The following is a 13,806-nucleotide window of genomic DNA, read 5'->3' as shown; positions in this document are numbered from 1 at the left end:
CGCAATGTAACAAACGTATAGTAAATCATAAACTTAGTAAATCAGTTTTTAAGTATTTAAAGTTGAACGTGTCATCCTCGCAGGAAATAGCGACTTTGATTGCCATCAGAAAGTTAAAATACAAGTTTGTTCGAATGAACGCCACTTTATACCACTTAATATCACAATTTAAATAACTTCTAATACATATTTTTAAAAACCCTTCTTGTCGTGACATAGAAATTAGAATTTTGTAATCCCATTTATTTTTCGAGTGGATGTCTTTCGATCTCTCTGTCATTTGACGATAAAGTATATACAGAGTGTCCAGATATGAAAGAAAAAAACACGCTGATATACCTGTATCTACCCACAATCTCTACCCACGAATTCATTTGAATTCCCATTGATGTCATCAAAATTGTCCTCATATTTGCGCGAGTTACCTTTTATTTCGCGTAAATGCAATCGCATGCAACTTAATACATACATAATAGGTATTTTTACGTATAAATCATGCCTGTGGGCTTATCATCTATTTTCGAGCTTGCATTTTCGAATTTTCTGTTTTTCCGACGTGAATGTAGAATACTTTATTCAAAGAGTTTGTTATCAGTTTCGATAAAATTTCGCGTCATAAATAACCTAGGGATCTAGGTACAGATAAGCATTTGACACATATATCCGATCGAAATGTAAAATCTCACGTTCTGTTACATTCAAGAAAATATGTTGATTCGTCGAAGAAAGATCGAAATTATTCGCTAAAACTGTTATTAATATTATTTATCGAGATTTGTATCAGATCTATCAATGAAGAATAAAGTTTTGTTTATTTCAATTCAGTTTTTGGATTCAGCAAGTACGGTAAATATTGAAATCTTGCAAAGTTAAAACTCTAAAACTCTTTGTAAACATCATAACGCATTGGTAAAGTAATATTTAATAGAAATCTATGCTAATCAATAATGAAAGAAAATATACTGTCAATAAATGTCAATCTAGAAGTCAAAATTTATTTTAATTCTATATAAATCTATAAATATTTTAGATTATAATGACAGAGTACATAAAATAATCTCATTTCCTTTATCAAATACATAAAGATATCTTCTTTAATATACGATTTCCACATACCTATGTAAAAACGTGAGAGATTATACTTTATTTGTCGTCTTAGATACACATAAAAGTCGCGGCTGTTTTCATCATAGCACCGATAAGAAATAGATTGAAAAATCTATCATACATGAAATATTTACTCACAATACTAAAAATCAAGTCCAATCGAGAGAATTTTATTCATTCCTTTAAATACTTGGTTTTTTTAAACTTATTCAAGCGGAGCAAAAATGATTCTCGGTGTCATTACACTCACATCGATTATAAAATGCATAATTAATGCAAAATAATTAAATTTACCTATTGAAATTCTATTCATCTTTCTCTCTAGATGTATTCCTTTTTAATCCGAACTACAACGATTATACCGCTAATTAATTTCAAGTTCGTTTTTAAACATTAATAAAAATATATAAATATCAAAATATTATTGTTGTAGATATCGAATATTTGAGAAGTTGCAACATTTTATATCAACATATCTGTCCACAAAGTAGCATGAACAGCAAACGATACAAATTGCAACGTGCATTATGTTAAGAGCTACTAAAAAAGCGTTTACGGCAACGAATAGCAGCGTCATTTTACTGATCGATCCCGTCGGCATCCTCCAACATGGCGTCGATTGGCCGACGGAAATAACTGTCAGCACGCAACGACCGTGCTTGATAACATGCACATCCACTTTTTTATTATTGATATTCTTATCAGTCATGCAAGTGTTGTAATTACAGTTGCATCTACGCGCGAAAGATTATTTTGATATATTGTTATAAATTAATCCGTTCGTGACGTCATATACATAGCCTCTTCAGTATCATTAAAAAAATACATTTTTTATGATAAATTACTTACCGTATCGTTGTTCTGCTATCGTCCGATGCCTCCTAGACCTCCTTCTCTTTTAAGCGATCCTTTGAGACACTCACACGCGTTCACGGCACTCGCGTTCGCGACACACGCGTTCACGGCACTCGCGTTCACGACACACGCGTTCACGACGCACGCATTGCTCGCGCGCGTACCCGAATGCGAAAATCGCGCGACATTTACACGACATTTCCGACGTCGTGAATTACGGCACTCCCGGCATTAACGACACTCCCGACGCGTATTTTATTATATTACGACGAACGAATATATTTCGTAGCACCGATTACGCGTACAAATTTATCTGTAAAATATAAATACATTTACATTACAATGATATCCGAAACAGAAATAAAAGACAGAAAAAATAAGAAATGAAAAAAGAATGTATGGCACAAAATTATTTCATATATTCCTTTTTTAAGAAAATTATAAAAATTACATGTTCAGAAATAACTTTAAATCAATTTACTAAAGCTTGGACTAAAGTTAGAACTTGGACTTTATTATCGCGTTTATCTATAACTCGTTGGCTCACGTAAGCTATTTAACGCGTACTTGATTTTCTTTGCGAGCGTATTTCATTAAAATTTACAGATTTACATTTAAAATCACAGATGAAAATTTTGCCAATAATATTTTCTCGGAAACTGTTTGATCGAGATTGATCGGCAGTATGTATTCGCCGATTTTTATATACCAACTTCTGTGCAATACCACAGATTTTTTATTTGTTAATTATTAAAGCAAAATTTAAAAAGCAGAATTCAGCAGGAAATTATTCCCTCCTGAAAATGACAAACTCATTGCTCGGCTAATTAGACATGTAACAAAGATAAAACCAACATGTCAAAAGAAAAATAATACTGATACTGATTGAATGAAAATATTTAACGTAGACACATTTGTCGATGATAGATACACAACAGTCGGTAAATGTGTACATCAGTTAATGTTTATGCCGTGAATGTACACGTTGATCAAACTCAGTATCGAAATTATCGGTGAAAACATTGTCAGCGGTATTTTTGTCAATGATTTTAACGTAATTCTTTTTTTAGCCTATCACAGGTCACCATTTTTTCGGGTTTGTATATATATATATGTATATAATGCATTTTAGATTGCATAATTTTTTGAAGCAAAGGTGAAATAATCTGTTTTTGCCTAAATTTTGAATTTAACGCGTCATAAATTTATTAATAAAAAACAATGTTTTCGCACAACAAACTTTAAGGAATAGAGCCGAGTTCCAATGTTTGGCTGTATTTTTATGTTAGCTTTTTATGTTATTTTATGTTAGTATTATAGAAAAACATATACATAGCTAATAATGTTATAAAAAATTATAATTTTATATAAAGCTGTTTTAATGAAAGACAGTGAAAATATTGATTTCGAGTTACATGGTTACAATACCAACACGCGCATTATTATGAACTAGCAGGTAGTGTTTACTGTCGTATTATTAGCTCGTATTGTCCGCAGACCACAGCATCCCAAAGAGACCATCGTTTGTATTCATTCTTGTGGTCATTAGATCGTAAATGCTACAAGATTATCCCGTCTCGGCGGGATACGTTGTCAACGCAGCATTGTTTCCTTCCTTTTCGATTGTGTGATTGTGTCGAATCATTTAAAAACATAGATTAAATTGTTTCACATTTTTATGTTATAGCACAAACAAATTTTATATATTATAAATATGATTCAGACAATATTTAATACAAATAAAAATTCTGTCATTATAAAATTGTGTAGCTTTGAAATTATAAATCGTAACATCTCAAAATGTGATAAATGTGACTCGGAATCTTTTCACGCACTCTATTTATTCACGGGAAATGCTGTTTAAATAACTTTCACACAAGTTCGCGTAAAAAGCGAAATCTACATGCAGCGATCCGTTCGTAGCTTTATAATCTAATTCGATGCGAGGCGCGAGAAGAAAATCACGGAATATCGCTTCGACGCCGCGACGTCGAGGAATCGACGGCACACAACTCGATGATTCAAGCGTTTAGAGTCGGCTAATACTTTACTCGAGAGATTCGTAAACACACACATATACACAATACGTGTATATATATATATATATATATATATATATATATATATATACAGGCACATTCACAAACGAACGGCGGCGCGTTCGTTACAACGTTAGATCCTCGCCGAGCACCCACCTGTACACCGGGTCTTTATCGAGCCACGAATTGTTTGCGGAATGAAAATATTGTCCCTGTAAACAAGTGACTACATTGTGCCGGGCGCGTCGTTCTCTTCGTTATAACAAATCGCTCCCTCTGCGCCGCCCGGTCCCTAGGAACACAAGCATGAGCAATCGAGAGAGAGAAGATCTATTTATTTCGATTAGTGCCGATTTTTAATGTGCAATTAAATAATGATTCGCTATCTGGTCTAGATTATGCGTATCGCGGATTTTCATCTTGCTTGTTCGAACTCTTGTGCAGATAAAAATATCTTGTAGCAAATATTTTATAGTAAAAAAATCTAACTTTCTATTGTATGCAAATATTATCTGTTAAGTTTCGAAAAAATTCTCTTGTAATTAGAATTAATAAGTTACGAAGTTACTTAACAATAAAAATTAATTAATACTTTAAAGAAAAAAAACAAATTAAAAAATTTCTAGTACAAATAATTAATATAACTTAGTTCTTGCTGATATTCAGATGAACTTTAATTTAAAAGAAATTTAATTTTAAATTAAATTACATAAAGATATTTGAATTCAAAATAGTTTAATTAGTTTGAAGTAATAAAATATAGATCAATATTTTTTTACCAACAGTTAACATAGAATTTATCTAGACTTGTATTAATTCGTAATAGCAGCCACTAGACAAATAAAAATTTTGAGGGAATATTTTGAAATAAACTTGCTATTAAAAAATTTGTTAAATATGGTTATTCATATAATTTTCATTGCAAAGTGATCAGCGCAATCGAAGTCGAATTTTTTAACTGGATTTTCATTACTGTCCCAGATAGGAGCAAATGCGTTATAGTACATGATTACACAAACTCGCAGTGCGCCAGCCAGAATGGTTCATTTAAAAATTTTATCTGACTGAAATTGCGCCATTTAATTTTTACTTGCCGCGGTTGATTAACGGTTCATTTATTATTCACGTACGGATTATGAAAATACGCTGCTGTGAATTTTCTGTGATATTAAATCAATCAAGTATAAAATTAAATACAGCAACACTTCAAAACACGAATCCTCCATGTTAATGACGTGAAAATAGAAAAATAGCACTTACGTGCTAACAAATTGTCGGATTTTTTCCTTATTCCAAGATATCCTTGTATCCTTCTATATCAAGAAATTATCTTTATTCATGTAACACAAGGAAATAATAATTATCGTCAAAAATTTACATTTTCTGTATCGTAGACTCGGGAAGTGAAAAAAATCAAAGGTAGAAAAATAAAGAAGGTAATAAAGTGGAAAATTTCGATTTGAAACGGTCCAGTTCCGTGACGCATTAAACGTTTATGTAAGCCACATAACGTACTCGATCATTGGGTATATTGCCTGACGATCGAGTCCCCATATGCCGGGGATTGTTTAACTTTCGTGGACTCAAAAAGGTGCAAGCCCAAGACCTCGAGGTAGCTTGATAAAAAGTGTTTTGTCATTTTTATAAGGGAGACAAAGAAGGTGACAGGGCGCAGGGACGAACGGACCGGCTGGACCGACGCGGCTTTGTGGAGTTCCTGAAGGATCCTACCTGAGTCCACGTGGGTGGCCTCTTTTCTCTCTCTCTCTCCCTCTCGTATTATTAACGCCGGTGATAACTCGTCGGCATACAAGGGCGTTATACTGCCCTTTCGTCTCTCGGACCTTCGTTCGTTTTCACTCTTTTTCTCTGTGTGTTGTATTACGCATGTCTGAATGGCGCACGCTTCGTACATCCGCGAAAAAGGCGATTGTATATTCATGGAGATGACAATCTTTCACTACAGATTCCATCCCCTATTTACTTATCACCCATCCATTTCTATTTAAACTTTTCGACACCAAATCATTTTTTGACATTGAAAAATATGTTTTAATATATTTTCTTTTTTGTTTCAGATATTTTTTCTCAATTTTTTTTTTCTTCCACATATGCATCTTAATACTAACGGAGTTATTTAATAATAAATCAAAAATAATTTTATAAAAATTTATAAAGATTGTAAATATAATTGTAATACAATAATTTTAGCAGCATCAGTTGTTTACTAATTAATTCTTTCCAATATAACTTGTTTTCAAAGGCTTCCTTTATTTCGGTGTAAAGTACTTCTATTAATATTAGCAAATTTTTATCTCATGATAATTTATCAATTCAAGTTTTCATGACTGAAATTTATTGTGAAAGTTTCATTCTTCTAACAAGAAAGCTTATTAGTGTTTTCAGAAGAAAATTTTCAAATTGCTTCGAAATGTCACTTATTTTTGGTCAATAATTATTTTCGAGACCCTATTGTAAATTTCGGTTTGCCCTAGAAAAATATCTCATTGTTATATGAACGTACATCCTAAATGGACAGGATACGCGTACCTGTCGCATGCGATCGCGAACGAAAACCCTGACATCAACAGATCTGTTGTCCCAAGGATTCACTCATAACAAACCGTGCCCGTGTTAAGAAGTCAATATTTCGCGTGGTGAAAAGAAAATCAAATGCATCTTCGAGGCACGTCTCAAAACATGACGAAGTACGATGTAGGTCAGTTTTTTGACAGCCCGGAATTTTTGACGCTCAGAAAAGTATTAAGAGATAGATAAAAGCATGAAGTGGCAATCAATTGTCTCGGCGTGGATATCAATAAATGTTAAATTTATGCAAATCGGAATTATCGTTCATCGAAACCATTGTCATTTTCATTCACAGATATTATTGCGTCCGCGAATATGACTTATATGTGCGTGCGTGATAATAAAATTATTCTTGACAATCGAATCTTGACAAAGCAGTGAAGGGATTATAATCTTAACTCTACAAAACACTTAATACCCAAATAAGTACACGATATAATGTAAAAAGTCTACGGATATTAAATTAACAATATTAAATAAATAAGCATGTGTTTTGATTTCATAAATTGTTATGACACTTTTGCGAGCAAAGAAAAATAAAAATTATGTTAAATCCATTCAGTGCTAAACTAATTTTCTTCGAAAAAGAAACATCAATATTCTTAATCTTCTCGTCCTAACAGCGTCGTAGAAAAAACTTTACAATTCGCTCGAGGTTTGAAAACTCGACAAAATTTGCCACATACTTCCGTATCTACCGACAAATTTCAAAGAATCTTTTCCTCGTGAAGTTCATAATATCTTTTCATCTTCAATTATTTTTCCTCAATGTTTCTGAGATTCTCAGAGGAAATTCAAGAGATCACTCTGAAGGAAAAGTTAGAATAAAATAAAGTAATGATGGGGCAATAAAAAAATTGCTGAATACCTAAAACTGATTAAAGGTTCCAAATTTCAACGTTGGTTGTTCTTGTAATTTAAATGCAGCAAATTTCATGAAGCGCACACGTATGCATTTAAATACAGTATTTCTATATTGATTAATACGAAAATAATGTCTGTAGAATCGTACAGAATGACGCAAAGCGAACTGCATACCAATATCGTTCGAAAAGTCGGCAAATAGTAACGCATCGATAGTTCCTAAATGTTAATTAATTCTAACCGGCAATTATCCGATAATAGCCGCTGGATATTTGCGGTCCATTCACGTTGCGAACGATGTCGCAATTTGCATTTGAAAATTGGATTCATCCACAGAGAGTGATATTTACGAATTTAACTTGTGTCAGCGAATAGAATATTATATACCAGACATCATAAACGTTTCAACATCTATTATATGTATCTTTATAGATGCATTTTCATAAAGTATGCATATTCACACAATAATAATAATGTATCGTCTTAGCCGATAGTAGAAGAAATAATAGAAATTTAAACACAAATTCCGATATTTCATACAGACTTTACAATTTTCAGGGTTTATTAATTTACAGTTTACAGCAAAATTACCATAATGACAGAAAACAATTCTAGATATAAATAATTTTCTGATTGGAAAATTATTACACGTGTTTTTGTATGTACGAGCAGCCGTCACGGCACCGAGAACACAAGATAGATTTTCAAAACTGTGTTTAAATTTTCTTTAATTTAGAATTTTCGAATTTAACTGCCAAAGATTGAGAGAGAGTGAGCCACGAGGAAACAATAGCGGACACGAGAATAGTCGTGGGAGTGCCGGGGCATATTGAGCCACTTAAAAAACGATATTTCGATGTGTGCTTTATCGGGCACGAACGCGACGCAGACCGGATAGTCACGTGCTGTGCGTGCCTCGTTGAGGATTTCCCAGATTTGCGATCCCCGAATCTCGCCGGCCGTCCTATCTCCGACGAAAACCCAGCTCCATCCAGCGCACCCTCGATCGGCCGAAGGCAAAAATAATAGACTCGTCGCACGTTTTCATTCCCCGGCATGTCGGCGAGGCGAGATCGGTGGCTATTATCAGTGAGCATTCTAATTCTACAAAAAAAAAGTCCTTCAAGGACACAATATTCTACAGCTATCTTAAGTAGGTATTTCCGGGGAAAATGATAGTGGCGTCGAAGTGACTAATTCAATTTTACAGTTTTGTTTGTCAATTATTTATCTAATTCTTTCGGAAATCGTTATAATAGTCCGACGAACATTTCCCCACCAAAAGTAATATAGAATCACTATGATGCAATGCTGAACGATTAGCAATTTGTCGTAAATTTACTAAACTTCAATGATTTCAACTGATAAGATTTTTAGATCGTTTTCTTTCAATTGAAAATTCTACCATTGAAAGTGTTTATTACATCTCTAATTTTTAAATTGTAGTTGTAAAATCTTTTTAATTAAAAACAGTATATTACTCCTAATATTCTCGCGCAAAGATTGTGGATGTACATGCGCCATAATCATACAACATATATACTTGTGAAACTCAAATGAGACTCATCTATTTATCATGTTTCTTGTTTATTTAATTATCATTTTACGAAATCACTCGAAATATATTTAGAATAATCAATTTTTACCTTATATATACAATGCCGTTCTTTTTTTGTATTTCCGGTTCAGATAGCTACATCAATAAGAACAAACATTTTTAAGACTTATCTTTATTACTCAGTTTCTACTAGAGAAGATCTAAATCAAAACGTTTGGCATTGTACGCATATAACAAAATTCAAAATTCAGTAATATACGTATACCCAATTATGATTTAGCTTTTTATTAATCCTACTAATATTAATTCAATGTTTAAATAAACAGGATAAGTTTCCTTTAGAGAAGCGCAAAATTTGATATTAATTTTAAGATAAATGCGGTTCGAAAATTAGTTCGTGGAAAATCAATTCGTGGCAAGCAGTATTCCATAGATAAGTCGAAGAAAAGCAGACATGAGCAAGCATGTATGATTTATACTTTATTTGATCAGGTCGAAACGATACGGAGATCTATTATTTTCTTCTACTATTTTTTTAAGCTTTTATCAAAAAATTTTATCAAAAATATCGATTTATCTATAGATTAAAATTTCGGTAAATTTTGTAACATTTCAGACATTGTTACAGACTAACTATTTATAATACGATTCAAAAATCGGTTCGTTCGTTAACATTGTGAAGAAATGATAAAGCTAAAAAATACTTTGCCCTTATCTTATTTTCTAGAATTGTTCTTCTAATTTATTATCCTTTTAAATGACGCATTCGTGAAATAACCTATGTTTTGAACTTTAATCTTGAGATACTATAGATTAAATACAAATTTAAAATAAATTTTTGCATTGTGAATGTAAAATTCGACAAAAATATTCACTTTTTTTCAGCAAAAAGAAATGCAGATTTATATCACGATTATATTAAACGCGCAATTATCCCGAATAGTTTTAGTGGACGTGTAACATTAAAGAGAATATGCAACGTTCTATAACGCGTTCTCAGAAACGAGTCAGGGAAGATTTTCGATATTTTCTGAGCGAGAAGGACGTTCCTGCAACGCGCGTGTAAAAGCACGTATGTGGCGAATCGATTGTGCAAACAAGAGCGCCCCCGTCTACCGTCCTCTCGTTAAATTTCTGTTTCACCGTTTCAATGCAAACGTTGCGAGATATAAAAGTTGCAAGCAGGCCATCAGGCCAATCCGAGAAGTTTTGCGCTGTTTGCTCAAAGCATCTAACTTATTAATAGCGTATAATCGCGAATAGATTTCTATTTGTATATATGCGATATTTTTTCACCTGCTAATATACAAAGTGATATTTCTTGTAAAAAATTGTAAAATTATTATTCTTCTATAAAGATTTAATAGTCATTTAAACAGCATTTTTTACAATTTCTGAATTTTTAATGTCTCTCAACAGAACATTAAACGTAAAGTATTATAATGACTAAATTTCAAGTTGCAAGAATCTACCAAAAATCCTCTTGCGTGTAATTAAATATTTCAGCAAAAAATTAATAAATAAAAATTTACTTCATCTATAAAACGATATATATTTAGAATCCATAATTGGATACTGTCAACTACGAATTTAATGAGAATTTTCTTATTTCAGAGACAATATGTTTTGTCTAAAATTTAAGTACTTCAAAAATAATTCCTGTCTTTGAAAAATATCACATATTCGATACTTTCGTATTTATACTTCATTTTTAACGCTAAATATATTCGTGCACTTCTGAACTGTCTTACACGATGATCGCGCACAATGTCATTACGAGCCGAGAATTTAACATTAATGTTAAATGCGCACGTGGACACGGGCCTCAGTCATTTTTAACGAGTCGTGTCGCGCGGGGGCATTAGTCAAAGTCGATCGATGAAAGCATTGGAAGACAGGCAGGTGGTGGATGAGTCGCGCCGATCAAACGCCTCGAATTGGCAGCGATTTCTCGACCAGCGGCCGCAGCCACCCCCGTCGGCCAGCCGCCACTTCCGTCGAGTCAATTTTAATAATTCCACCCCCCGACGATCCACTTTCGTACTACGATGACTCGCACGATTTTTCTGGCGGCTTTCAATTATCCGAGGACCCGCGCTCCCACGAGCAAGCGAGCAAGCGAGCGCTGCCTCGCGAAATATCGATCGCGTGTCGCTCTCTTTCTCTCTCCCTCTCCCCCCCTCTCTCTTTCTCTCACTCTCTCTCTTTCTAGACGATCGTGGCGGGCGTAGACACCCGCACCGGAAGTGGAACGAGAAATTACGAGTTATAGTAACGAGAACGCACGTTATCGTCGCTCGCAATTACGACTCTTACATCGTAAACGTTCTCTGGAAAAATGCCCAAGCCGCTCGTTAATTGGGCGGTTGTTAGATGGGGTATACCCAAATTGTCGCGTACAATTCCACATAGCAGTAGCAATTCTTCCTCGTGAAGAATTGAGACTATTTTTTCGTAAAGAAATTATCGAGGTATCGATAGTTTTTAACATTTAATCACTAAAAAATAAAATATTCGTATACCTTTGCAATTATTCTGTTATTCAATTAATATTTCGGATATATTTCCTTTTGATAAGATTTTAATTTAAGGATTAATTATTATAATATTAAATATTAATTACTTAATGTCAACTATACAAAGAAAGATATTCATTCAAAATTTTGCTCAGAAAAAAATTGTTTTTTTTTTTTGTTTTTGTTTTTTGGAAAAGTATTACTGTGTGAAACTGACCCAATAATTCAGATATATTTTATATAAGAGAAATTATTTCGAATTAATGTCGTCAAATTAGTCTAATTATCGAGCTTAATAACTAGCAGTAAAGCCACGTAATGGTAGTTTAAATATCGTAATTAATCAGTCGTAGCACAATGTTGCTAATGCTAATTAACCCAAATTTTTATACTGAATCAGTAATCGTTTAAAGTAGGAAATAAATGATAGATTGATTAATTTCGTAAAACGTTAATAATGTTATATTGTGCCAAATAGTTAATTATTTGCAAACGATGGATATCGTATAACGCAATATTGTTAGTTATCTTTCTTCATAAAATAAAGTAATGAATCAAATTTTGATAAATATAATAACATTAACGTATATTATCACAAGATACAATTATAAGCACAATTGAATAATGTCATAACAGAATACAATATTTAAACGCAAAAAATAAACAATATTTAGCTAATTAATCAAAATAGCAGTAGGTAAAAAATAAGTAAAAGATTATATATAGGATGTTCTAGACCAATTACATCTTTTATTAATAGCTTTTCCTGTAGTCATTTAAAGAAAATCTTTTTAGCAAAATGTAGAATAATTTTTAAAAGCAAAGCATTTTAAATTTTTGACAATCTGATTGGTCAACTTTAAACAATTTGCATTTAAAAATTACTCTACCATTTTGGTTAAAGATTTTCGTGTCCAAATAGCCACAGAAACCTGCTATTAATAAATGATGCAATTAGTCTAAGACATCCATTCCTAAAATATGCTATGTCATAATATTTTTTTCTATTTTTTAGAAACCGTTACGTGTTACCGGCAATAAACATCTAAATCTGTGAAAAAAAACTGAAATAAAGATTATATCGGCACAAATAATATGTAATATAACCGAATAAGTACCTAATATTCGCTAAAATATTTTTTCGATTGCGGAAAAGCCGAAGTGTTGAGTCGGCCACATGAAAGAAACTGTGAAAAGAACTGTTGTAAAACGATAATCGATTTATGAAGGCGGCGCTTTTCATTTTCCCTTCCATTTAAAAGGTCTAGATTATCTCGAAGGAAGGCCTAAAATTCTGCCGTGCAATCCATTATACATCACAATGATAATAAAAGAATAAAGTGAGTTTTTAGAATGCAACGGACAATCTCTTTTTTAGACAGACTCTTCTCTTAATTTTATTTCCTTTTCACTATATTCAATGTCGTCAAAAAAACTTTATACATGTTATTTGATTATTTTTTATAAAAAGTAGATCTTATCCTTATATAATTTAATTATTAACAAGTTGTTTTCTGAAGAAAATAATGACAGATAAAAATATTGGTTTTTGGAAAAACAAGTCTCTTGTACATAAAAGTTTAATTTTTATCTTGCACCATTATATCTAAAATTTTAATAAAAATCAATAATAAAAATCGAAAGTTTCTTGTTAAAAATTGGCCCATCAGGATGCAACAACAAATTAAAACTGTGAAAAGAGGATTAGGAAAAGAAAGAAGAATGACAATGGACTTCCACACTATTTATTTTTGCCCATTTATCTGTTGCCCGTTTAAGACCGGATCTAAGCGACATCGATATATTGGACCTTTTATTGTTTCAGTTCGATCTTCGTGGGAGGCTGCGCGGCGCGTAAAGATAAACATCCATACGCAAGAATAACATCTTCCAGGTCCCTCTAATCACAACACTTCGAGGATATCCCACACAAGCGAGGAACACGAGTAGAAAAACACTTTTGATAGAGCCATTGGAAAAATGAGAGGACGGTCCGACAATTCATCAAGGAGGATTATTATTCACGACAATAAGAAAAACTATGGATCGCATATATAACAATCGGGAAAGAATTGTTAATTCCAAAAAAAATCGCAAAAAACTATACGAATTATCTGCAAATTAGCTTGAAGATTATTTATTCGAATCGCGTGTACAAATAAGAAAAAATTAATGTCCACAGAATTTTGTGCTGCATTTAAATGACTAAATCAAATAAAAAAGGAGGAATGGCAAAAACAAACAAAATGAGTTATTTTGTTAAACAAAATGAACGAAA

General features: G+C 32.6%; 1 long non-coding RNA gene across 1 annotated transcript; it reads left to right on the top strand.

Moving 5' to 3' along the window:
* Positions 1-11,884: 11,884 nt before the first annotated feature.
* LOC136999894 (uncharacterized) lies at positions 11,885-13,775 on the top strand. Its single transcript, XR_010890174.1, has 2 exons — positions 11,885-12,868; positions 13,354-13,775. It is a non-coding gene; the product is annotated as an uncharacterized lncRNA (long non-coding RNA).
* The last annotated feature ends 31 nt before the right edge of the window (positions 13,776-13,806 follow it).

The sequence above is a fragment of the Linepithema humile genome, chromosome 5 (genome assembly GCF_040581485.1).
Source record: "Linepithema humile isolate Giens D197 chromosome 5, Lhum_UNIL_v1.0, whole genome shotgun sequence".
Taxonomy (NCBI): Eukaryota; Metazoa; Arthropoda; class Insecta; order Hymenoptera; family Formicidae; genus Linepithema; species Linepithema humile.
This window is presented reverse-complemented; position numbering and strand designations above follow the sequence as displayed.